The sequence below is a fragment of the Lissotriton helveticus genome, chromosome 5_1 (genome assembly GCF_964261635.1).
Source record: "Lissotriton helveticus chromosome 5_1, aLisHel1.1, whole genome shotgun sequence".
Lineage (NCBI taxonomy): Eukaryota > Metazoa > Chordata > Amphibia > Caudata > Salamandridae > Lissotriton > Lissotriton helveticus.
Window position 1 is genome coordinate 1,814,346,123 of NC_136065.1, and position 27,222 is coordinate 1,814,373,344.

Genomic DNA, 27,222 nt, shown 5'->3' on the forward strand with positions numbered 1-27,222 from the left:
GCTCTCCCAAGCTTCTTCCTTGATTCCAGATTTACATTTAAAAACTGCAGTTTTGTAATCCTTCCTTAAATTGGCCACCAACGTCCTGTCCCTAGGTTTTTGTTTTAGAGCTTTCATCAGAGCACTATGTTTCTGGGAACATTCTTTATTGAACCATTTCTGGGGTTTCTTACTCCTTAGCCCGATAGACCTTAGCTCCAAGTTCTTAGCAATCCTTCCGCATATCTCCTCGTATGCGACTACTACATCCGGGCCTCGAGCAGTTGGGTCCAGACATACTGCCATATCCGCCTCTGACTCTTGGGCAAGTGAATGGAAGAAATGTTCAGGGACTATTTGTTCCCATTTTAGGCGCCTTCCCTGGTCTTTAGTTATCAAGTCCCTTGGGGCTGCCACATCTGATGGATTATGGGTCCGGAAACAGTCTAGGTCCAGCATCAGGAGGACAGGATTGTGATCACTGAAACTAGCAGTGACCACCATGTACTCGCGTGCCTTGGCTAGTACCCCAGATGAAACAAAAATGAAGTCTATAATAGTATTAGCGTCTTTCCCCACGAAGGTTGGAGCTCTGGGATCGTTCCTACTTTGGGCAAATTCAAATAAATTTAAACTCGCCAGGAAAGCATCAAGACACTCACCCTCAATTGTATGCACAAAATGGGGGATGGCTTCCGTCGGTGAGCCCCCATAACTATCATTAAGGCAATCACCCTCGCAGGGGTGAATATTAAAATCACCCAAGATAATCATCTCTAGGGAAGAGGTGCAGTCGATTCTATAGGCTGACAAAAATTGTAGTAAGGAAGTCAAATGTTCATTCACAAATAAAGACTCCCTGGAATTATAAAAATTAACCACTAAGAGAGGTTGGAAGCCAGGTAAGGTCCATTCCACGACTAGCGTGTTTGCAGGTGCGGATTCCAATTGTTTGAATGCCCCTACCAACTCCAAGGAACACAATGTAAGTAAGCCACCTTTTGCCCTACCTCTTGCACTAGAGGTTGCTGGAGTAAAAAAACTACGAAAGCCATCTAGTGCAAAATTAGTTGTGGTGTCCCAGGTTTCTTGCAAACCCACTATGTCGTATTGTTTTACAAACTCTTGCCATATGGGGTCCAACGCCTTTGCATTTAGACCTGCCACATTCCAGGTAAGGAATTTACAAAGTTGGGGAGGTGCGACTGGGAGAAAAGATGGTGTGCCCCGGTTCTGCGCCTCCAACAAACTATCAGAGGGAGTAAAAGGGAGTTTGTCAGTAATCAAAAACGATGTTGCCACTCCCTTATGAGGGGTAATTAGACTGGACTGATGCCCCATTCCCTTTGGAGAGCCCCGCATATGTCAGTCCACCCAGTCTGTGTTTGAGAGGCATTCAAAACGATTCGCCATTGGGAAGTACAGAGCATTGGGAGGTCCATTTCGCTGTTGGGGGAAATGATATAGTTGAGAAGAATGCGGACCAAAGGAAGGGCCACCTTGAGGTGGTCTGCCTCCTCTATTCCCAACCAGGTTCCAACCCCCATCCCAATCCTCCTCCCATCCAGGGGTTTGTGGCATCCAGGGAGGATTGAATCTCTGTCTGGGTTTACGATCGTGAGAACCCTTAAGCCAACTCCATCGATTGTCAGCTTGATTGTGTGGGAGATAAAAATAGGAGAGAGGTCTAGCAGTTACAGTGTTCGCCTGGTATCTCGGGGCCCTTCTGCTAAAAATAAATTCTACGACCTCAGTATTCTCGAAGGTAATCACTACGCAATCCCCTGGAAGATTTTTCCTATTATGTCCTACCCATGGAGCTCTCTCTATCATCAAGATATTGCAGGGAATATTTGGAGGGAGAGGATAATTATTGGCTAGCCAGTGGCGTACTTTATTTTTTAGGGTCTGATATGACTCTTGTTCAGTTGCGGGTATCTCTGTGACCCCAGTAAGTATAACAACATAGGGACAGGCATCTGGAGGCAAATGGATATTTTTACGGACCTTACATTTAACATTATCAAGTGCTTCAGGGATTGTCGGTTGGGATAGACCATCCCTAGAGGTAGCCTGAGGAGTTAAATTTGAGTTGTTTTTTGAAGGTGTATGGCCGGAGGCAGTTTTCTTAGTTCCCACTGCTGAAGGGGGCTTATTATTAGAAATAGTTTGAATTGTGGTATTACTATTATTCTTAGGCAACCCTTTATCGGTCTCCAATGTTTTTGTAGAAATCGCCTGGGGTTTTAGTGGTTTAGGCTGATTAGAGATCTGGGCAGTTTTATTATTTAAGGAGAAACTAGGGGCACTTATATCCTTGTGTATGTTTTTAAGGACAGTTTCAAGACAGCGTAGTCTTACCTCTATGGGTTCTAACAGTGATTTCAACATATTGAAAATCACAGAGTTGTTAATAGTTAAACCATCCTCCTCCTGTGGTGGCGTTAATGGAGGAGGATTATCAGCGACTACACTAAACTGTAAAATTTCCTCCAGGCTTGGATCAATTAAAGTGTCGTCTGGTAGATTTAGGGGTAAACCAACCTTGTTTGGGAGTGTCCCCTCTATTGAGCTAGTTTGAACCTCAGAGAGCTTCTCGCGGTTAGTGGAATTAGGGTTGGGGTGTATCTGGCCCTTCTTTCGTATACGAGTAGTTTGTTTGTTCCCCTTCTGTTTCTGTTTAGGAATAGCCCCTTCAATCTTACCCCTCTCACTTCTAACGTTAACATCGGTGGTATCACAGGTGTGTGACTCTTGCGGTTGTGTACCACTCAGAGTTAGAATATTAAGGTTAGGTGAAGCCTCCAAGTCCTGAACGATGTCAGTGTTACTATTAGAGCCATCTATAGCCCCAATATCTCCGTTGCTATGTATTAGAGCCTGGGTTTCTGGACGGCAAACAGTGGTAGGGGTTTGGGCCAGCGCAATCAGACCCAATGATGAGCGTTTGGCCATGGCCAGATCTTGTGATACTCTCCTGTCCATTAATACGATTCCCTCGTCAATTAGTGCGTGTGTGCGGGTAATAAAGTCATCCAGTGTCCCAGTAAGTTTTTTAGCACTAGCAACAGCCATACTTCTAGTTTTTCGAGTGGACATAACCTGTATGCCCTAGGGATGCAAAGTGCGAGCAAGATTGCTACAATCGACCAGGATCAGTGGCCCAGCCCGGCCTCCTCTGGCCTCTGAGGGCCACAGAGGGCCCGCCCTTTGCCCTGGCTTAGCCCCGGGCACTCCCGCGCGCTCCCGCGCAGTGTGTTGGTCCGATTCTTATAGGCGTCAGTAATTAGGGCGGGTCGGTCAGGGAGAGCGGGCCAGGTGACTTGGCCTCTGGGAAGCCGGGACTCCTGGGAAAGCGAGTCCCGGACCCAGTGCTCGCAGCCCTGTCTCTCACTCTCTCACCCAGCAGGGGCCAAGAAACGGATGTGCAGCCTCAACGCAGCGGGACCCGCGCAGCGGGTTCCGCAAGCTGCTGGTCAGTCCTTCCCTCGACGATGTCAACTCCTTCCTTCCTCCACAGGGCAAAAAGTCAGTGTGGCGTTCCCCACTGAGTGTACTAATACTACTAGTAATTAAAATTAAAGCTAAAAAAATTCCACATTTGACTGAACTTCTTCTGCCTTCTTTGCTTGTAGGTGCACAAAAGACTGAGGAGGAGGTGTCTGTCATCATTCATCACCTGTTGTACTGCCAGACGGACGACCTTCTGTTCTACGTGACGTGTGGTGTGACCTGACCAAACATCTCTGCAACTTGTGCAACTGAGTGCTGCTCCTGACATCTGAAGAAGATGGGCCCAAAGAAAGCAGGTACCAGGTCCTCCAAGACCAATAAAGTTGCTGAGAAGAAGAAGGAAGAACAGAAGAAGGAAGTGACACTTAAGTCTGGTGTTGACCCCAAGACCTTTTTTGGGAAAACAAAAAGTACACCTTCAGCAGCGGTGTCTGGGGTGCAAGCTGGGGCCAGCACCTCCGCATCAGTGGGCCCAAGCCACCAACCCAGGCCCAAGCTGATGAGTGTGGAGGAGGTAGCCAACATAATGGTGGAAAGCAGTGATACTCAGCCTGACCTAAACTTATCGATATCTCAAAGTAGTACACAATCAGCGCAAGAGGGAACACAGCAGATAAGTGGTGAACAACAACCACCGCCCGCAATAGTAGTTGTTCAACAACAACAACCACAAGCACCGCCCGCAATAGTAGTTGTTGTTCCTCCCGAAGTCGGGGCAGTTCAGGAAATTGAGCCTCATGCAGAGCAAGAAGAAGAGGAAGCCACTCATGCAGGAGATCTATTGTCTTCCAAATCCCCACCAAGGAAAAGGAGGTTTAGTCCATCGAATTCTTCACCAAGCATCCCTTCTGATGATCTAGATCTCAATTGGGAGCCACAATAATATGAGCATGAAAGGGAGAGACATCCCAAGACCAGGCAAGGGAAAAGGAAGGTTCCAGAAAGCCTTACACTTATGGAGGTCGATGTAGAACAGCAGGATAATGATGAGGATGAGTCAGACCCAGTCATCACAAGCATCACTCCAGGCCCCGAGGACATGGAGACCAACATTTTCACCCTATCCCGAATGGCTGCGACTAGTAGGGATGTAGCACGCATACCTCCAACACAGGCAACACCAAAACGATCATGTTTGACAGGCCCCATGAAGGGCTCGCTCCCCCCCCCGCATGACAGGGCCCTGGTACCGGCCTTCCAGGTACTACCCGCAGAAGCAACCCCCAACCCGTCCCCCATGGGACGTCTGCTCCTGGGAATCCCTGTGTCCCTGGCCTGGGCCACCGTCAGCACCCTTGCCCGGGCCAGCCGCCATCTTAGACACTGCGCCACGAGGCCGTGTGGCCTCAGCTCGACCCCAACCCCGGGCCTGGCCAGGCCCCGACATCCCGGCACCACCATCCACCCAGGAGGTGAACGGACCACTTGGCAGGTCAATGGGAGTAAGAAGTGTCGATGGCTCTCTCCCGCCAGGTGCCGATCACCCCCAGCCTCCCCGGGCGCTGGCTCCACCCCCCTGCTGGGTGTCTGGACTCCCTCATCCCGGACCGCCCGACCTCCAAGAGCGAGGGTCCGGACATCAAAGAGCACCAGACCTATAACTGAGGCAGCCCCAGAACAGGAAGGCAGTTGTATCCTGGAGTCGAGAGACACCGCGACGAACTCATCCTTGACGGACTGCTGGCGCTGCCGCAGCCCTGCCTTGTGAACTCTTGTCCTGCCTGCTGGCGCTGCCGCGGCCTTCTGCAACCTTCATCCTCGTGGGACCTGCTGGCGCTGCCGCGGCCCATTGTAACCTCCATCTTCGTGGGACCTGCTGGCGCTGCCGCGGCCCGTTGTAACCTTCATCCTCGTGGGACCTGCTGGCGCTGCCGCGGCCCGTTGCCACCTACGACCTCTTCGGGACCTGCTGGCGCTGCCGCGGTCTGACCCGTCCGAACACCGAGCTCGAGGATTGTGAGCTATCACCGTTCCACCGCCGTACCTACGGGTACCAAGACTGTCCCGCTACCCCCTTCCCTAATAGAGACTAGAATTGAGAGGATCATCGTGTCCTGATCTCATTGTATCGTACTACCTTACTTCCAGAACTGCCTATAAAAGGTGTTAATCTGATCTTCGTGTGGTGTCCATCTGTGGGGGGGAAGTTACTTGTCTGTACGATCGCTGGGGACGGCCCTCACCGGAGGCCTCTCCCCTTGTGCTCGGCCGACCCTCCAGGTCCCCGTCTAACAGATCTCCAACTTCCATTTTTATATTAGCAAAGGGCCGGCAGCATCCTACATCCAGCACAAGCACCGCCTCAGCAGAAGTAGGTAGTGGTACTACTGCGCAGCCACATAGTCAAATTCAAAACACACCCTCCAGTTCATCCGGCATTGGAAGTGGCACCTCTAGCAGGAGACAAAAGTTAAGCTCCCCCAGTGTGGGACTTCTTTACGGTTAGCGCAAATGAGGGCAACATTGCTATCTGCGCCATTTGTCATTCCTCTGTTAGTCGTGGTAAACTTGGTACAAACCATGGTACCGGAGGCCAATTGACCCATTTGAAAAAACACCACGCAATCAAGTGGGAGGACCACCTTCGTAGCATAAAAGCAGGAACCATTAATGTTGGTGGGGAACTAGTAGAAGGTCCACTCACGGTCGAACAGGAAGAAGAAGAGGGAGACATTCTATCTGGTAGTGGTACACAAAGTACCCCTGTCCCCAGCACTGCAGTGGTACAGCCCACATCCTCCACATCAGCAACACCTCAGTGGCACCAGAGTAAGAGTCAGCCGGAGACACCAAGGAGTACTGCTGCGAAGTCTGCGATGCAAAGTGCAGCGTAGAGCAGAACTGAAAGAAATACCAAGCAGCGTACCATTCTTAGCATGTTTAGGCAGGAGGGAAAGTACGAGCGCAACCACCCAATAGCACGTTTGTACAATGCTAAGCTTGCTAAAATGTTACCACTGGACCTTCTCCCTTTTTCTTTTGTTGAAGGGGTGGGTTTTCTGGAATTTGTGACAACCATCTGCCCAAAATGGAACGTTCCCAGCCGCTACTATTTTGCCAGAGTTGCTGTTCCAGCACTACACCACGACGTGCTGGAATTGCTTGGAAAAGCCTTACATCAGAGTGCTGTTCATAGTATCCACCTCACAACAGACATGTGGACCAGTTGCCAAGCCACTGATTACATGTGCATCACTGCACACTGGATATCTTTTTCAGGTGTTAGAGACAAGCTATCTGCAGGCGTTGACACTTGAGATTTGTAATGAGACTCGCAGACATGCAACTGTAGCCATGTTTGCTATGGAGAAATCTCATACTGCTGCAAACATTTTGGCTGAGTTTAACAGCAAGGTCTTTGAATGGCTGCGACCAAGAGGCCTTAACATTGGTTTTGTTGCCACCGACAATGGCAGTAATGTAGTTAAGGCCATTAAAGATGGTGGCTATTTCAGGGTCCTGTGTTTCTGAAAAATGAAAGCAAAGTCAGCAACTTACTGATCACCTGCAGAAGAATATGCATGCATTTCAACCATTCTTTTGAAGCCCGGAAGCAGCTACGGGTCATTCAACGTGAGCATAAAATGCCAGTCAAAGCACTCATCCAGGAGATCCCAACACGTTGGAACTCAACTTATTACATGCTTGATCGTCTGTTTGACCAGTACATACCACTTAATGCTTATGTCATGACAAGAAGATTAGGGGATCCTACTGTTAAAGCCATGACCATAGAGATGTGGCAATGGGACCTCATTAAATGCCTGGCAGAGATGCTACTTCCTTTTGAGGTATTCACACGTGCAGTCAGCAGGGAGGACTGTACTATGGGCCAAGCTATCCCATTGTTGTACATGCTAGAGCAAGAGCTGAAGGAGGTGTCTGAAACATATGAAGGTGTGGAAGAAAAACTTGACGCATGTTATTTGGCGAACGCCTTAGTCGCCCACTTATCTGACAATACAAGGATTCAAAATAAGATTGTGTCACATCGACATTACATTACTGCCACAATTTTGGATCCACGGTACAAATTATTTCTGAACAGTAATGCAGTAATTCCTTTTTCAGAAGGGGATGTTGCCAAGTACAAAACTTTAATAGCTGAGGAAGCCACTGATTTAGAAAACGAACGGCTCTCAATTAGAGGCCTGCCAGTGCCAGCCCAGGACAGTGCAAGTACTACAGGGCATCCTCCAGAGTCAAGTTCTTCTTTAGAGCATGAGAGCAGTGTGTTTGCTTCCCAGCAGTCACCAACACTACCAATAACTAAAACAGCACCAACAGGATCTGATTCATCAGACACAACCAAAAAAATAGCTGCTTGGTTTCTACAGAAAGGGATGGGTAAGTCCGTTGCTGTCGCAAAGCCAACAGAGGCCAAGCAAATCAGACCACCACTGAACATTGAGCGGATGGTCCAGGCCTATCTGGATGACACAACAGAGGTGTTCATGGAGCAAAGCCCATTGGTGTATTGGTATGGGAAAATAAGCCAATGGCCAGTGCTCAGTAGGCTGGCGATAAAGTATCTGGCTTGCCCTGTCGCAAGTGTCTCTTCTGAGCGTGTTTTCAGTGCTGCTGGTGCCATTGTAACTGTGAAAAGGACCGGTCTCTCGCCCAAAAGCGTGGAGAGGTTAACCATGATCAAAATGAATCAGCACTTCATACCACCAGACTACAAAATACATGAATCACAGCAGGAAGAGGAGAGCGAGTCCGAAGACATAAGTAGTGGGTTACATGACCCACTTCTGTCCGAACCACCAGGGTTTGAGGACGAGCTCCTCTTCCCTGACAACTAGGCTTTCAAATTGTTACTTTCTCCCTTCCTTTATTTGTGTGTATATCTGTTTTTCTGGTTCAAATCAAACCACAACAAATCCATCACCACCGTCTCTTATTTTTATTTACCTATTGGAGTTGCACGTCTGTGCATTTAACTGTCCACTCCACTCCTCAGAGTCCTGCTCCATCTTCCTGACTCGCCCTAAATACATTTCCATCTTGCCAGACATCTTGCCAGACATTGGATGGAGATGGAGAATAGTACAATAATGTAGCCTCTAGCAGTCCTTCCATAACAAGTGAAATGTACGTGACTATAGCCATCTTCTGTTTTGTTTCCAATCTGAAACTCATCACTGTCTTAAGGCTACTACTTCTGTCTGCAGGAATACACAACTCTTCACTGTCAACACTTGAGCAGGCATCCAAAACTAACTCGTCATCACTTTCAGAAGGCTCGGCAGCATCTGTGATCTGACAGCCAAAGAGAAGAGCAAGACAGGTATATGAAATGAATGATGCCATGCATTGCATTGGATGCTTGCTGACTCTGAGCAAATGTGCATGAAGTAGAACTATACAAGTAGTTTCATAATAACAAAGTACTTGTGACTCAAGTCAATGTTTCCATGTTTAATAATATTAACCAATTGTACTCCTACTACTGCAGGTACAGTCTGGACTAACTTAATTGTAGTCACTCACTATAGACTGAGTTGCTGTTGGTCTGTTGGACAACATGTACACGTGCCACACCTGATGATGATGACCACCATACCATCTTTGCACGCTGTCAGTCAGTTGGATCTGAGATGATTGATGGAATAAGTTTCAGGAAGTGGAATAGAAGGTAAACACAACCAATCAACAAGAACCACAGCAGATCTAGGCTACATGACTGTGCAGTGGTGGAGTAGAATAGTGGTATGATTGATGACTGACAATGGCGCATTGATTTAGTCACTTGATTTGGAAAATGCTAGGTTGCTGTATGTATATACCTTTTGTCTGGCTCTGTCAAAAATTAAGGTAAATGGAGTTTGGGTCACGGACTCACGGCCCAGTGTCGTGGGCCTGTTCTGTTCTGGCTCCTATCTTGTTGTCCTTCTGGATTAATGCTGTGCAACTAGTAGAGTAGACACAATGTATCCAAGCCGCCTCAGTCTGAAAGTCTTCTCGCTCACGAGTCTTGTCTTTTTGCACTACACCATAATCGATTTTTATTTTTACATTCATTTATTTTGTAATACCCCTTTTCTTTTTCCATCAACACTTACAGGCCGGCATTTTACCCAGTGCTATTATACTTGGAGCAACAGCTCACACTTACCTTACCAATCCTCATCAGCCAGCCAGTGGCACCCAAGAATGATGTTCAGAGTGTCCATGGAAGGGAGGACCAAGATGAATGACGAGATACAACTACACATTTGGACCTGGATAATACAGTAACTTTAGTATCATTTTCGTATTTTTTTAATAATTTGATTCCTTTTTCCTCTTCATTCATTTTATGACTGTGTGACTTTGTTTGGTAATTGCTTCCTAAAACGATTTCTTAATTTTCTTTGCTAGCTTTCAGCCCGCTACAGCAGGTATTAGTGTTTCTCTGAGGGCATACAGCCAAGGCAAATGTCATATATAATAAATACTTCCTTGTACTGTCAAATTGTGTAGTAGTAGTTAAGTACTACTCATTTTTAACCATCAAGTTATCTTCATCATGCATGCATTTCCTTTTTCTACCTTTACTTTAGATTTATTGGGTAGTGGATCATCAATCATTGTCTTCATAGTTTTGCTTTTGTTGTCTCCATGCGTACTGTTTTTCTTTGTCAAACCTTTACCCAAACCCCCGTTCCCATCCATTCATCTAACCCTAACCCACTTTCCCCGGGCTATGTGGTTTTATATTGAGGTGTGATGTGACTACGTTAAATCTACACCAACAATTGATCACACGCTTGCTGGGGAAGATGTGGTGAAAGCAACACTAATTAAATGTCAACGAGGCAGGGCGAGGATCTTCTTCTGCTTGCCCACCCAAGCTCAGTGTATGTACAAGCCAATTAATTTTCCAAAGGGACCCACCGAATACATCTTATTAATTGCCGTCATTGTTTTGATTTAATTTTACAGCATTAAAGTTTACGAATTAGGATTGTGTTTAAGTGACTCCTTCAACACAACTACAGTTGAACTTCTTCTTATCTTCTTGTACTTGGCAGTCCCCGACACCATTGTTTTCTTTTAGTTTAGCAGTTGCAATATTGTTTTCTGTCAGTCTTGTTATGTACTGTACTTTTTTACTACTCCCACAGTCTCTCTCAGGCAAATGACTGTTTCTTTGTTTTTGTTTGCAAATGCTAGTGCCAGTGTCTACTACTACCATCACAACCACGGCCTCTTCTCCATTGTCTTAGGAAACCATGCAGCCCTTGCTGTGCCGAACGCAATCATCATCAATCACAGGTAAGATAAGTTTGCTGGGAGGTATAATGGGGGAGAGACTGGTAGTACTAATAGAACAAATATAACTCAGTGAGGGGTACCGCATCTATCTGTTTGCATGTTAGAAATGTGGCTAATTAATACATTATTTAAATCAAACACTGGCCACTGCCCTGCATCTGCAAGTAAACCTTGTGACATACATTAATTTGTGAAACAGTAACCCCAGCACAAAACATTAACATCATATGTGTACGGTTAAAATAAATAACATTTATTCATGTCATAAAAAAATATCCTATCCCACACCTCACCCACCCCTCTCCCTAACCCCAACCAATGTCCAAGTCCAAAGAATGTCCCAGAAAAACCCCAACACCCAATTCCCACCCACCAACAAAAGTATTAAAAAAGGGGCAAATGAACAGGGTCCATTATAATCGGCGGGCTTTGAGGTGTTTGTCCATTAATATTTTCACACGCTCCTCTAATTGGTCCTCCAGCTTTGCCACCCGGAGGAGAAGTTGTTGCCGAAATGCACAGCACCTACATTTGCATCCATGATGTGGGGGGCGGCAGATGTTGAGAAATGCCGGCTGTGTGCGGCTGCCTGACCACGGCGCCGTACTCCTGCAGGCGGGGCCTGGCTGGGGCCCGGGGAATTGGAAGAGGCAGCAGCTGCTGCTGACGCCTCCTCCTCCTCGGCCTGAGCCACCAGCTGGCGGTATTCTTCCACGATGGCCTGCAGTTTCCTTTGCCGGGCGCTGGCTGCCAACTCCTTCTGGGATGGTTTTTGGGAAGGAGTATCTATAAAGAAAGAAACAGAATTGTAACTGGTAACACAAAATGAATTCAACACATAGTGGCACAGTAGCACTAGCAAGCGCAGTACATAAAATTGGTGGTAACTTTAAGTATATATCCTCCTGCTTCCCAGGCCTGTAACATTTGTTGGAGTTTTTCGCCGGCATTATACTTTCCCTAGTACTATGGGTGGACTTCAGTACACAGAAGAACACCAGTCTTTTTCGTATCTCCTTTTATATTATTTTCAAAGTAAGACTCTGCTTCCAGTGACAGTCTTCACCTATGATGAATACAATACATCCAGGGGGCATCCATCCATTAAAAGTAAATGTCTATCATTCTTTATTATCGCTTTACAAACCTAAGCTGGTTTCACTTTCACCAACAACCACCCATGCGTCCACTCCTTCCTTGCCTTGTCTTTGGGTTTGACACAAACACCGCTGATGATTCTTGCTATCCACTGTATCCATCCACCCATATTGTGTCTCCTACCCAGGCAGGCATCTTCTTTCACCTTCCACCCATCCTTCAACAACCCATGCATCGGATTCCGATCAGTCACCTGCATACTGCTTCCAAAGTATCCTTCTATGGTAGTCGTATTACATCTCTTTCGTCCTTCCTCCTTCCACCCTAGTTCACTTCTTTCCCTTTTTGTTCAACACATCCATCAAGGTCATCTGATCTGACTTTTAGTCTTCTCCATAACTTTCACAGCTGAGTTGTAGTCTGATAGAAGAGGCCTTGTTTATCCAACGCTGGTAATGCTATTGCTAATGCATTGGTAATGCCAAGTAAAGGGTGTCTCATTCAACCGTTGTATATTGTCCAGTACAACTTCAAGTTCATACTTACTTAATAAGTCTTAGAGTACAGTGAGGGAAATAATCCCCTTCCACCTAGTAATGTGAATAAGTAATGAATATAACTTACCACCGCCCACCGCTGATGTTTCCTCTCCCACTGGTGCTCCTGCAGGTGCCGCAGCTCCTGTCCCCTCCTGGATGGCAGCATTAGCATCGCCGCTGGCCCCGTCGGCACTGGTGGTTGGTAGTGGTTGTGCACCTATAAAAACAAGTACACCTTTTTAGATGCCTGCACACCTCCCCCTATTTTACTAGTTTTTTCCCCAGGAAGGAAGATTGAAAAAACAGTAAAGTACAACATAAACCATCACTAGTCCAAATTGTGTACTACAGCAGAGTCAGTAGACAGACATTAGTATTGATTTATTATATAGTCCCTAGGCTCATCTCATCTCTACTCCTACTCTAGTCTTTGGAAAGTTAGCCTGAGCCATGTAACCATTTTAGATCCATGTCTACTGTTTTGTGCATGTTACCTCGCAGCTTGTTGCGCAGTGAGACGCCTGTGAGGCCACATGAGTGTTGCATTCAACTGAAGAGGGTGAAAAACAAGGCACGTTTTTGTATGGAGTTTGGTTAGTCCCTATTGCTTATCCATAATGTTACACTTTTTGTCATGACTGCAAAAAGCTTGCATAATTGTATTTCATACTGTCTAACGTGCATCATTTTTCTCATAATAGGCAGATGAGAAGATTGCCTTCTACGAACCAGTGATTTTCAGAGCTTACGAAAGATGCATGTGTAACCAGTATACGTTCAATGGTGAGGGGTCTCCCACAATTCCCACAGTTCTCTATCATTCACTAGTTGTACAAATGTATAGTTTTAATCTTCTTTATTTTGCATGGTGCAGCTGGATGTATTTCCTGGAACAACTTACAAAGCTTGTCATTATTTTAAAAAAATAAAGCTTTTGAACTTGCACATAGACTCTGTGGTATATTTTGAGTGTCTGTGGTGTTGTGGACTTACACGAGTGAGTGAGCGAAAGGGTGTTACTTATGTTCTGGGTTGTGTAATAAAATCATTGGGTATCTTCGTGTGGGGTGTCGGGAGTGTGACAAATGACTAATGACTGAGACACTATAGGTAGTCGGTCAGTGAATTGTGGGTTCTTCTGAGTTTTGTGACTGAGGTGTAAGTAATGTCCAACCTCCCTATCACCAACATCCTATTTTCTTGTGCATAGTTCTGTATGTGGCTGTGCAGAGAATACCCACAACAGTAGTAGTAGTAGTATACTAACCTAACAAAAAATATTAGACACACATCTGGTTGTGCATTTTGTTGGTGGGAATTGACAAAGCCTAGAGATTACAGAGGACAACGCAAAAGACAGGAGTGGACCCAGTGGCTACAGCTATTCTATCACAGCTTTATTAAAAGAAATATCTTAACTAAAGAGTGGCCAACAAGGCAAGCTTAGCTACAGACAGTCTAATAGTAGTAGTACAGAGAGTCATAGCAGAGGCAGTTTGAAGGAACTGAAAGGCAGGGGTGGATACCCAAAATTTGGAAAACATAATGAAGATCAAAGAAGCTTTTGTTAAAATCTAATTAGGAAGCTTAATTAATAGGTTGGAAAAAATAAGGTGCGTTAAAAAGTTAGGGAAATATAATTGTTAATAATATAAGCACTGTAGGACTTACTGGGGCCAGCAGCAGGATCTTCGGTAGAGGAGCGCTCTGGTGGTTGTCCCGCCGACTCGGACCCCGTCTTCTTGCCCCTGGGTGCTGATCATGTAAGAAATAATAAAGAAAGAGAGAAACATTGAGTGCTGTGAAACAAATACATCATTAAAAAAACGCTCAAACATTTTAGGAAACAACAATTGCAATAAAATTGACCTATCTAAATGACTACTGGCTTGCAGGATTCACGGACCGTCTACTCATATGAACACTAATCAAATGTTCGATAATCATTCTGATTGCAGAATACTAACTAACAAAGCCAGTCCCACCTGACCTACACCACCTATTCCAGACGGGCCAACTTTTCAGTAAGTCGGCATTTCCATTTTATTGTGGGCAGCAAAAATGCATAGATGCGATGGAGGACACATGCATAAATTTGTGCAGACACCAAGTTGTTGGTTCATATCATTTGTTGTTCTGCTACTGACTCAGTGACAATGTTATTGCTAAGCCTACCACTTACTAAACAAACTACAAAAAGGTTCTATTGAGGACTGGGGTAAGAAGCCTTCAGTGACAGAGGAGGCGTCGCGCAGACCGTAAAATAAATATGAACTAACTAATACTAAGTAAACCTATAATCCATCCACCACTATTTCACTGAAGGAAAATGGAAGGACTAGACTCTAGCAATAAATAACTTCAGTTCTCTAAAGTAAACTCTAACATCAATAATCAGCCCAAGCTAGTGCAAAGTTACAAACAAGTAAGAGAAGTGCCTAGCAGCACCTGTGTCATTCAATCACAGAAGATTTTGGAACGGAATTGATCTGCAATGTAACTAAGCGCACCAGTAATGGTTTGTGTTATTCGTCCAAGAATAATACACAATACTTATACAACTATATATTACTAGCTACTCACCAAGCCCCACGACCTCAACACCTAGCAGGTCCAACAGGTCCTGCTCCCGGTCCAGGATGTCGGACCACCGGTAGGCCAGCTGCTGGTGGGTGCGCCGGATCCCCGAGCAGCGAAAGACTGCCCGGTGCACCTTCGCCCACTGGTGGTGACGCTCCTGGGTACCCGGAGCCTGGCCTGCCGCCTGCTGCTAAGGTCAAGGGGAGGTGGCGCTGGACGCAGAAAACCAGGGCGGCCACCTCTGCCTCCCCGAAAAGTTGTCAGGCCTGCACCCCTGTAGGCCACATTCTGCCGCAAGGCAGCCGGCTCTTGGGTGCAGGCGCCTTGCCCTTCGAGCCGGTACTGCTGCTGTCCTTTGCCATGATTCTGGGGTGGAGGCGGAAAAGAAAAGTTAGAACAAAAGGAAAAAAGTTAGGGGGAAGAAGTAGGAGCTTAAAGAAAAAAGTAAAATAAAACAGTAGAAAAGTAAAAAAAGTTGTAAAAGTAGAAATAAAATGCAAAATATAAGCAAAATATAGACGATAAGTAAAAAAAGTCAGAAAAACTGTGAAAATAAGTAAAGATTGCAAAGATAAAAGCTGAATAGAAAACTAGGCCCAGAACCGTAGCATAGAGTGTGAAAAACAAGATGGCCACACCCATCGCGACCACGTGGGTAAGTTCGCGTGATATTTCTTGCTAACACGCACTTGTCGGCGCGAACAAGTAGCTAGCGTTCCCGAACATGACTTGCACAACGCCGTCACGTTATGCGTGACCCGGAACAGGAAATAAGGCAACGCGAGCGGGCGGGACAATTGAAAAAACAAGATGGCCGCGCCCATAGCCCACCGCATGGGTAAGTTCACGCGCTACAATCCCCAGAGCACGCAGACAGCGCCCGAACACGCACAACGTGCTCCCAAGCAAGAAAAATGGCTCGCAAATGGGTCCAACAAGCTACTACGCATGCTTGCGAAGCTCGCGTAGTGCGAGAACGTCTTCGCGTAGCTTCGCGTAGCTTCGCGTAGCGCGACTAAGCGTACTACGCCCACCCCTAGAATCTATCTACCCACATTCCATATACCACGTACTACCCCAAGAAATACAATACATCTTCCCCCTTTAACAAACTCAACAAGTATCACAAAGACAGCCACCACCCAGAACAGACCCCAGAAACGCAATATCACGGGTACACAGACCTACACAAAATAAACTGACAACACCAGATAAACGCCCCTCAAACATATAACAGAAACCCCACCCCTGCATGGAACCCAAACCAGGTACCCTACAAAACCCATCACGCCAACACACAATGTTTCAAATATTCTGGTGGTCACACCATTCTCCTATTTTCTCTTGAAGAAACCAAAATGTCTGTATCAGCACCCAAACAGTGCCTCTCATGTACCTCAACCATAGCCAACTAAATCATGTCCTTCATCATCCTGTTCACCCTCTCCACCATACCTGTGGACTATACAGGGCCACCATCAGATGTTTAACTCCAAACAACTTAAAAAATGATAGCATTGCTTGTGCCTTAAACAGGATACCATTGTCAGTAACCAGAGTTTGGGGAACTCCTTTCCTACGAAACATATATTTCATTAACTCTACAATTGCAGAACTAGGCGGTTCTCTCAAAAATTTGCACTTGACCGGTTTCAAATAAGAAAAATTGACTAGCACCTTTGCATACCTCATGTCAGTGTTAAGGTTATACATAGGGCTAACAAAATCCATACCTTACTTCTCCTAGGGGCCACTGGGATATTTCATTGGGCGAAGAGGAGTATTGCACACACACAGCCGTGTCTGCTTCTTAACAACTCAAACACCTGCCCACATGCGTCTCCACTTCAGCATCCATTCCTGGCCATCAATAATACAGGTGTAAGCGCTTTTGTGTACGAGTCATGCCAAGATGTCACTGGTGGGCAAATGTAATTACTCTAGGTCTTAGATACAGCAGGGGAACCAGTAAATGTCCTCTCATGATGGCATAATCCTTGGTTAACTCATTCTTAACTTTATATTAGGATTTAAAGCTGTCACACACGTTCCTCTCCAGGCCAACCCTTGACAATGGGCTCCTAAATTTTCTTTTGAGACTCATCACGTTCAGAACAATCCTTTCATTCATTTTTGCCAGTAGCTCCCTCTAGCCCCACCAACCCATCACCCAATACAACCACAAATTCCTCCTCCTTTTCAGAGTGATTACCCTGAAAAACGTAAATGGGACACCTGGATAAAAAATCTGCACCAGAATTCTTTCTCCTCAAATTTGCTTGGCCACATACATCCTGCACAACAATCTCACTAACCTCGGGCTGACCTTGTTGTGAGCCTTCTCAAACATCAAATATATAAGAGGCTTGTGATCCGTAATAAGGACAAACCTTCAACCTCATAAAAAGGTCTCAAAATGCTTGGTTGCCCAAACACTGGATAAGCGCGCCCTCTCTATTGTCCTTTACTTGCCTTCAGTTGTGGAGCGGCACCTTGAAGCAAAAGCAATGGTACCTTTGTTGCCCTCCACCATCTGTGAGAGGACAGCACCAAGGGCCACCCCGCTTGCATCTACTGTTACAATTGATTGCACATCAGCCCTGAAAGCATGCAGCCCAGGTGCCTTTACAATGAGTTCTTTCCGGGTTTGAAATTCTGACATTTCGGACTTCTCCCATACAAATTGCTCACCCTTCCACGGCAACTTCTAAGGGGCTCTGTCTGAAGTGCAAAAGTTTCAATAAAACGGGAATAATATTCACAGAGTCCCAGTAAGGATTTTGGTTGGTCCTTGCCCTCGGGTCTAGGACTGCTATTGATCATCTCCACCTGATCAGCCTTAGGCTCAATCCCTTCTCCAGAAATGTGCTGCCCCAAATACTCTAGACTCTAAACCAAAAGCTTACATTTTTCTTTCTTAACCATGAAACCATGTTTCTCAAGAATACTCAACACATCGCTCATGACACACAAGTATCTTTAGTATCATTTGAAAAGATCAGAATGTCATCCTGATATACTAGGAAATGTTTGCATTCCCCAAACAATCTGAACATTAAGTTTTCAATAACATAGACCACAGAGGCCATGCCAAACAACATCCTTAGAATCCTGAAAGCCCCAAAAGGTTTATTACATGCTGTCAAAGAGCGTGACTCCTGAGCCAGCTCCACCTGATGATATGCTGCCCTCAAATCAATGCATGATAAAATCTTGGCACCACCCAATTGAGCTAGCATTTCCTGAATTTTAGGCAATGGGAAAACAGCCAATCAAGATATTCTTGTTGAGTGACTTTAAGTCAATGCAAAGTCTGATGTCTCCCGTTTTCTTTATTGACACTGCAATGGGTGAATCCCATTGCGAGACATCAATAGGTTCAATTACCTTATCCATGCACCACTTCTCCAGATGCTGCTTCAAGTGGCCGCGAACACTCGGGGGAACATTACAAACCTTAGGGGTGACAGGAACAGCATCCTTATTAAGTATGATTTTTGTTCATACCCCTGCACCGCAACCAACCTGTCCTCAAACAGTGATAAATGCTTACTCAACAACTGCAGAGGTTTTTCGTTGGATCTGGGATATCCACTAGAAAAATTGGTCACAAAGTACCTGGTCTCAAATCCTTGCCGAATTTGCCTTGATCTTTCCACCCTAAAATATTGTAGCCTCTCTTTGCCACATGTACTTTAATGAAAATTGACCTGTCTTTATAATGAACATTCTCAGAAAGGTATCCCATCATCTCTATGTAATGGCCACCGAATGCAATAGTGCGGACATCTGGTGGTGACAATTTGATATAGCTCCACTCTTTGTAATACAAATTGTCAGTTACAAAAGTAATTGGGGACCCTGAATGTGACCAGAACTTGTATATCTCTTATTAAGACTGTGCATCGCGGATCACCATTGTTCATTACACTCAACGTTGTTTCCACAGTCTCGATAGACACAACTATTTTGTTGCTGCCTTGAAAAGTACATACTCTGGGATCCAAACTTTCCTCTTGATGCTCCAGCATGCCAACTTTCAGAGTATTTTTGCACACATGAGCAAAGTGTTTTACCTATGGTTGGGCAAATATTAGCATTAGATAAGTGTGTGCTGGAAACATGCCTAAAGCAGCTACCTTGCCTCTTCCTCTCTGGGGTAAGGGTTTTAGGTTTAGTTGCCAGTGCATTGACTGGTTCTGCATCAGACTGGTTCTTGGACTTGTTTAGTTCCTCTGAGGCTAACACCAATCTTTCAATGCCCCGTGCAATCTCTAGTGTTTTACTCAAACTGGGGTTCCTGTAACAGAAGTTTCTCTTGGGTCTTTTTTAAAAAACAAATCACCAATAATTTATCCCTTAGATAAGAGTCAATGTTCCCATCAAATTCACACATTGATGTTAAACTACATAGTTCAGCCCAAAAACTATCAATTGACTCATGTTGTAATTGTTGTCTCATATAAAATCTATGGGGCAGATTTACAAGCCCCTTGCGCCACTCATGCGTCACTTTTATCATGGGAAAAGTGACGCAAAAGTGGCGCAAGGGGCTTGTAAATCTGCCCCTATGTCTTTCCTCTGTTATGGACAAAAATATGTTGCGCTCCTGATCCTAAGAAGTTATACAGACGTGGCAACTTCTTAACCAGTTCAAACTTGAAGCCATCAATTGCAATCAAGTAGCTTTCAAACCCTTTGAACCATTGCTTCCATTTCGTTTTTTGGACCCTAGCTTCCACTAGAAAATGAGTTGGACAATTTATATTTTGTATATTGTGCACCTGTTATGAAATGTTGTAGAGTATAGCTGAAGAATTTGGTAATTACCTATAACACGTATAAACATTTGGACTGAAAGCAGGATCTATGAAAAGTGTAACACAACCCGAAGGTTGGTGTTCTATGCCTCGGGCTGTGAATAGAGGTTGATTAGTGCATAAGCCAGTAGAGATAAGCATAGTAAATGGACATTGACAGAACACTGGAAAATAAATTGGCATGTAGAAGATAGCCAACTGCTCCAAAACAAGTGTGTGTACTTGAACCTAAGATTGCTGCTCGTCATATGCTCAGTGACTAGATTATTGCCTTACTCTTGATTCTGTAAAGCGCTCTGACACCTTTGGGTCTAGGTGGCGCTATATAAAACCTATTAATAAATAAATGATGTTCAACTGGATACCTCGTGCAGTGACATTTGGTTGAACTGAAGCTTCCCGTAAGCTGAGGGGCCCACACCACATGTAGCCCACCAAGTCTGGCTCCCCGGATGATTCCTGTCCGCCCTCAGTTATAAAGATGGTTCCTGACATCATTGCAGACCATCTCTCAAACCTGTTCAATAACATGTTCAGAACAGGCATCTTTCCATCCCATTGGAAAAGAGCCTCCATACTGCCATTATTGAAAAAAACTAATTTGGACCCCGAAGGCCCGGCCAATTATCTCTAGACTTCTCTTCCCTACGAAAATAGTCGAGAAGGTAATGAATACTCAACTAAATCAGTTCATTAAGGACTCTAACTACCTGGATCACACTCAATTCGCAACCAGATCCGAACACAGTACAGGCACTGCCTTGATGAAGGCCACTGAGGAGCTTAAATCAATCCTGGATGAGTAGGGGTGAGCCACAGAACTGGAGAAGAGGCAGCGCGTCCACAAGAGGTAGGTGCAAGTCGAAGGTCAGTGCAGGCACACAAGAGTGCTAGCTCGCATGCAGGCACAGGAGATAAGGGAGCGCGTCCTAGTGACTCAGCGGTTGTTGGTGGGTTGCAAGTCAAAGTACGGGCTCACGCGCCACTCAACAGCAATTGAGACCTAGCACCAGCATTAAAGTTAATTTCCATCAAGTCATGCCGCTTCAGCCAAATGCGCTATCGTACCTTCACTCAATGCTGCTTGTGCCATGATGATGGCCTGTGTTGCTCTTAATGACGCAATGATGAAAGCTCATTTGGTGCCGTGGTTAGGTGCTGTCACTGGCGTAATGAACCTTGAGGGGGCCTCCCTGCAAGGCAGCTCGGGGGCCCCCCTCCGGGCTCAATCAGGAGCCCTGCAGCCAGAGTGCTGTGCTGATGGGGCCCCCTGGAGCTTGAGGCTCCCCCGCACCACAGGGGCTGCAGGGGCCTGTGTTACGCCCTTGGGTGCTGTCTGGAGGCCCAATCGTCGCCAATGTATGTTCTTCTGAGCGGCATAAATAGTCGCGGGAACGTGGTTAAGTTCAAGATGATTTATTGAAGTAAATCCAAACAGCACATGATAATCCCACCAACAGCTCCAGACGTCAGTTCTCAACTGACTCGCATAGAACTCTCACATCAGAATCCTTCTACTCACATTCCATATACCACGTTTTACCCCAAAAAACACAACATGTGGACATCCAGTTTTGAGGACATGGTAGTCCACCACTTTTGTGGTGGTGTATCCTGTCCACCAAATTCTAAATCAAGCCCTTTGTTCTTAATCCAACTCTTCCCTTAAGTATGGGTGTCTGGTTAAGCAGTGTTATCTTTTGCCTAAAGAGCTATCAGCCATGGCCAGTGGTAGGTGTAACTGAAGGGCGGTGACGTAGGGAGGGGGAGGGGCAGGGTGGGGGGGTTGTAATGTATGGATTACGGACTTTAACAGGTAAGTAAACATATAAATAAATAAAACGAATTTCGTTGCGTGCACTGCATCGCATTTGGTGATGCAGTGCACACATCGAAATTCGTTTTAATTATTTATATGTTTACTTAATGTTAAAGTCTGTAATCCATACATTACAACCCCCCACCCTGCCCCTCCCCCTCCCTACGTCACCGCCCTGCAGTTACACCTACCACCGGCCGGGGCTGAGAGCTATTAGTAGATTCTGTACTGTGCCCTGATTGGCCTCTATGTAGGCTAGTGTTTCTTCCTGTATGCACCAGACTGCCATCTCCTTGTTAAAGAACTATTACTACTATGTAATATCTTGTATCCCCTACTTGATAGCACATTTCTATTTCTAAGAGCTATTAGTAGATTCTGTACTGTGCCCTGATTGGCCTCTATGTAGGCTAGTGTTTCTTCCTGAATGCACCAGACTGCCATCTCCTTGTTAAAGAACTATTACTACTATGTAATATCTTGTATCCCCTACTTGATAGCACATTTCTATTTCTATTTGTCATTTATACTGTGCTAAAACCAATTATTATGCAAGGGCTTGGCCTGCACAATATGCTGAATAGTCCAAAAACAAAGATCAGATTAATTAAAATAATCGAGGGAAGGCCAGGTTTATTTTTCTGAACATAAAAACCATGTTTCTCTTTTTTTTGTCCAAAAGGCAATTTATTTCAGATCTTGACTCCATTCACAGCTGGTGTTCCTCCTCCATGCAAGGCTTTCTTAAAGTGAGGCAGCTGAGCAAATGAGCCTGCTGGGCTGTGCCATGGAAAAGGAGCTTCTGACTGTCAGAGAGCATGGCCCAGCAGAAAAGAGACCTACATGGAAGATGACTCTAGAAACTGAGTCACCCTGGAGTCACAAGTCCAGTTGGCAGTGATCAAGCAGAAGGACACCTGACCATTAAGTAGTACATGACATTCATGTGCCATTCAAAGGCTATGTCTGTATTGCACCTAGATTGCACCTTGTCACTGCTCTGATATTGAGTGTAGCTTTATCAGCTCCCTAAACCCTTGGCTAGAATTTTTTGGGACTAGAACTGTCTTTTCTCCTTTCAGTGCCATAGTAACTAATGCTATACGACCTACGGTTGTAGAGGTATTAAATTTAAAGGTATGTTTGGACCCTGACTCTAAATTTCAGTTCCCTACCCACAACCACCTTTTGAGCCACCTCAAAATCTGGCCACGACCAGCAAAGCATGTGCCATAGGTTATCATTATAATTAATCCTCGGGGCATACTCTGTATGCTAGCTCAGCACCAGCACCAGTAGCCCCACTCTGAAAACCAGTTATTGCAGTGACTGGTTTCCAATTGTACAATGTACAATGCCAACCGGAGTCCTTTTGGCCCATTAACTGCACTCTGCAACTTTCACCCTAAAAGATTTGTGTGGTGGGCTTTTGGGGATTCAAAACATTTGTGATCTTTGCGACATTGTCTTCAGTTTCTCAGCTGCTTGAGCTTAAACATAGTGAGTTTTCCTTCCTTGCATGAAAGGCTGCTTCCAACTTATGATATGGGAAGTTGTATCTGAGCGTCCTTAATGCATTGTAACATTCTGTCCTGCACCTTTGTTTCTTTGAATGTCTGACAAAATATAGAAAGGCAAAATATCGACCTACACAAATATCAGAACAAAAATATCGATGTCAACAATATCGACATCCTATCTACAACATGGTAAGTACAAAAATAACGGGGAAAAAATATTGATGTCAAAAATATTGTTTTTTTTAAAGTATAGTTTTTTTTATTTAAAAAATGTGTAAAATAAAGTAAATATACTTAAAAATATATTAAACATAGTTAAAAATATTTTATAATATTTAAAATTAATAAGTAACATACAAAGTTTAATAAAAAATGTATTAAACATATACATATCATATGTAATATAGATACTTAATAATCAATGTTAATACTTTTTTAATAACTTATAAATAATTAAACATATTATAAATTACAAATTCATCTATACACATAAAATAATAACATAAATAAAAATTAAATAATTATGCAGAACAAATTAAAACAATTAAATTTACTTTTAATATTTTTAAAATTAATTAAATACTACATTAACTAAAACAATACAAAAAATATTAAATACCAGAGGGAATAAAATACTATTACAACTCCCAAAAAAAACAACAGTAAGGAAAATGTTGGATAGCGTAGGGGTAAAAATGACTATTCCCACTCCAAAGAGTGCAACAGTAGGGAAAGTGTTGGATAGTGTAGGGGTAAACATTACTATTCCAACTCCAGAAAGTGCAACAGTAGGGAAAGTGTTGGATAGCGTAGGGGTAAAAATTACTATTCCCACTCCAGAGAGTGCAACAGTAGGGAAAGTGTTGGATAGCGTGGGGTAAAAATTACTATTCCCACTCCAGAGAGTGCAACAGTAGGGAAAGTTTTGAATAGCGTAGGGGTAAAAATTACTATTCCAACTCCAGAGAGTGCAAAAGTAGGGAAAGTGTTGGATAGCGTAGGGGTAAAAATTACTATTCCAACTCCAGAGAGTGCAACAGTAGGGAAAGTGTTGGATAGCATAGGGGTAAAAATTACTATTCCCACTTCAGAGAGTGCAACTGTAGGGAAAGTGTTGGATAGCGTAGGGATAAAAATTACTATTCCCACTCCAGAGAGTGCAACGGTAGGGAAAGTGTTGGATAGCGTAGGGGTAGAAATTACTATTCCAACTCCAGAGAGTGCAACAGTAGGGAAAGTGTTAGATAGCGTAGGGGTAGAAATTACTATTCCAACTCCAGAGAGTGCAACAGTAGGGAAAGTGTTGGATAGCGTAGAAGTTAAAAATAACATACTTATAAATAAATTAATATTTAAAAATATTTAATAAATTAAATATTTAATAAATCTAAACTATTTACAAATACCAATAAATAATGATTCAAAACATAATTACCAATGAATAGTTAATATCCAATACATTAATTATTAATACACAACTATAAGTTTAATAACTACTTAATTACATATCAATTACTTTACATGCTATTCCCCTATAAACGCACAACAAATGCCAATAATAAAATAATACACTTAACATAATTATCAATTAATCAATTAATACAAATTCATTACCAATTAATAAAAAATAAATACCAATTAATAATTAATTAACAATAATATAATTAGCAAAAACAATTAATAAAAATAAATTATCACTCAATTACATTTAAATTACTTCCCACCCTATTCCCTTATAAATCCATAACCCGCTACAGAACATAATTATCAATTAATCAATTAATTAAAAATGTTTACCAATTAATAAAAATGAATTACCAATTAATTAAATTTAATTTATAATTCCTAAAAATGTATAAATAATTTAGTATAATTAAATTACTTCCCACCCTATTCCCCTATAAACCCACAACCCACTACAGAACATAATTATCAATTAATCAATTAATTAAAATGTTATACCAATTAATAAAAATGAATTACTAATGAATTAAAATTAATTACCAATTAATTAAAATTAATTTATAAATCCTAAAAATTCATAATTAATTTAGTATAATTAAATCACTTCCCACCCTATTCCCCTATAAACCCACAACCCACTACGGTACTAAAATACAAAATTTACTTAAATTACATAAAATAAAAATAAAATACATATTAAATACATAATATACATAAAAATCATATAAAAATCAATATTAGTAACATCGAGATTACTTACATCGATATTGACAAAATCGATATTACTTACCTTCGCTATTCTGTCCCTTCGATATTAAAAAATTCGATATTACTTACCTTCTATATTCAGTCCCTTCGATATTAAAACATCGATATTATTGTAGGTCGATATATTAAAACATCGATATTATTGTAGGTCGATATTAAAAAATCGATATTTTGTCTGCCTACCGTTTCTTTAACTGGGAATCTACAGCAAGAGAACCAAGACGCAAAGAATTATGAGGGTGACTGAGAGCACCATGGCCCGCTAGGCCCTATGCTAATTTAAACTATGGGGCTTCATCCTACAAGCAGTGCAAACCGGTTCAGACTCATATTATGGCCCAGGAAGGTGCTGGGACCTTTGTTCTTTCGTGCTTATCTTCCTTCGACTATTTTACTTTATGCTTGCCAATTAAAGACAGTGTACTCTTGTAAAGATATAGCTTTGACTGGAGTGCTTTTGACTTTGTGGTATACAGTATGAGTGCCTTAACTTTATCAACCACAAAATTAAGCACTGACTGCTTGTTATGCCATACAGACAACACAGATCTCATACGGTTGTGGTACGCAAACTGTAGAAGTCTCCCTGTCACTGCTACAGTTCAGAAGGAAGACTACTATGTTTGTCCCAGCAGGCACCCTCTGCTGTCTCTCCCACCTCTTAGAGTAATGAACTCCTCATTAGTTGTTCCCTCACTTCTAATCCAGTTTACAACACTTTCTCCCCTGAATTTCCTTTTAAGCTCATGTCTGCAAAATCGTTTTCTTTCACAAAAAGCCTTCTATTCCAACTTTCCATGAATAAACAAGAAGTGACATGCTTGGTTCCTACTAAACCATCATGATCACTTCTGCTCTCTGTAATGTTGTAACATTTCAATCCATCATGGCAGCACTGCTTCCTGAATGTCACTTTCTGCCTCCTTTTTTCACCTACTTCCTGTTTCACCCTCAAAAGGACCTGGAACGCTCAGTACTATGTGATGAAAATGTTACAGTAGTGTGGTGATAGGTTTCTCCCCTGGTTGTATGTGTTTACCTGCTTTATCTCCTGGAATCTTTGCTTCATCTCCTGGAACCCCGTTTCATCTCCTGGAATCCTGCTCCGACTCGATCAGTTTGTTCTATGACTACTCTGTTCTGGGTTTTGTGAGTGCCAGGTTCTTCAAGAGTCAGGACCAGGGCCGGAATGGACCTAGCGGGAACCAGGCATGTTCCTAGTGGGCCATAAGGGTGGGGTCTGTTATGTACCGGTGGAGGCCAGTTTTGTTACTGGTACTGGGGGCCGGTTTTGCAGCAGTGCTGCAATATCGGCCCCCTGTGACAAAAGCGCAGCAGCAGTGTTTCCCACCACCACCCCGGGCCAACATAATTGCCAGGGCTGGTTTGTGTTCCCAGTCCAGTCCTGGTCAGGACAAAGCAGGGATTTGTTGTGTGCGCCCAGTGAGCAATGCAATCATACCAAGGCCCAGCGATGTCATCAGAAGACTACCCAGTAGTCAGTTATAGCATATACACTGATGCTATCCCCATCTAATCTAACATACAGGCAATATATAATAAAGAGCCTTGAAGCTACTGTTTTGAACTGCAGGACATTTAGGTCTGGCTGCCGCTGGTCGCTTCAGATCCGCAGCCGGTTACCACAGGTGTCCCTCAGGGGTCGTCCCTTAGTGCCCTTCTTTTTAACATCTACGTTAATCCACTGGTCTACTTGGCCGAGGACTTGGGGGCTAATGTGAAGGCCTACACAGACGACACACAGCTTCTCTTTACGTGGAAAAAGGCTGAGGATTCTGTATCTTTTGTTCAGGACTGCTTGTCTTCGGTTTTTGAGTGGCTTGCGGCCGCTCAACTCAAAT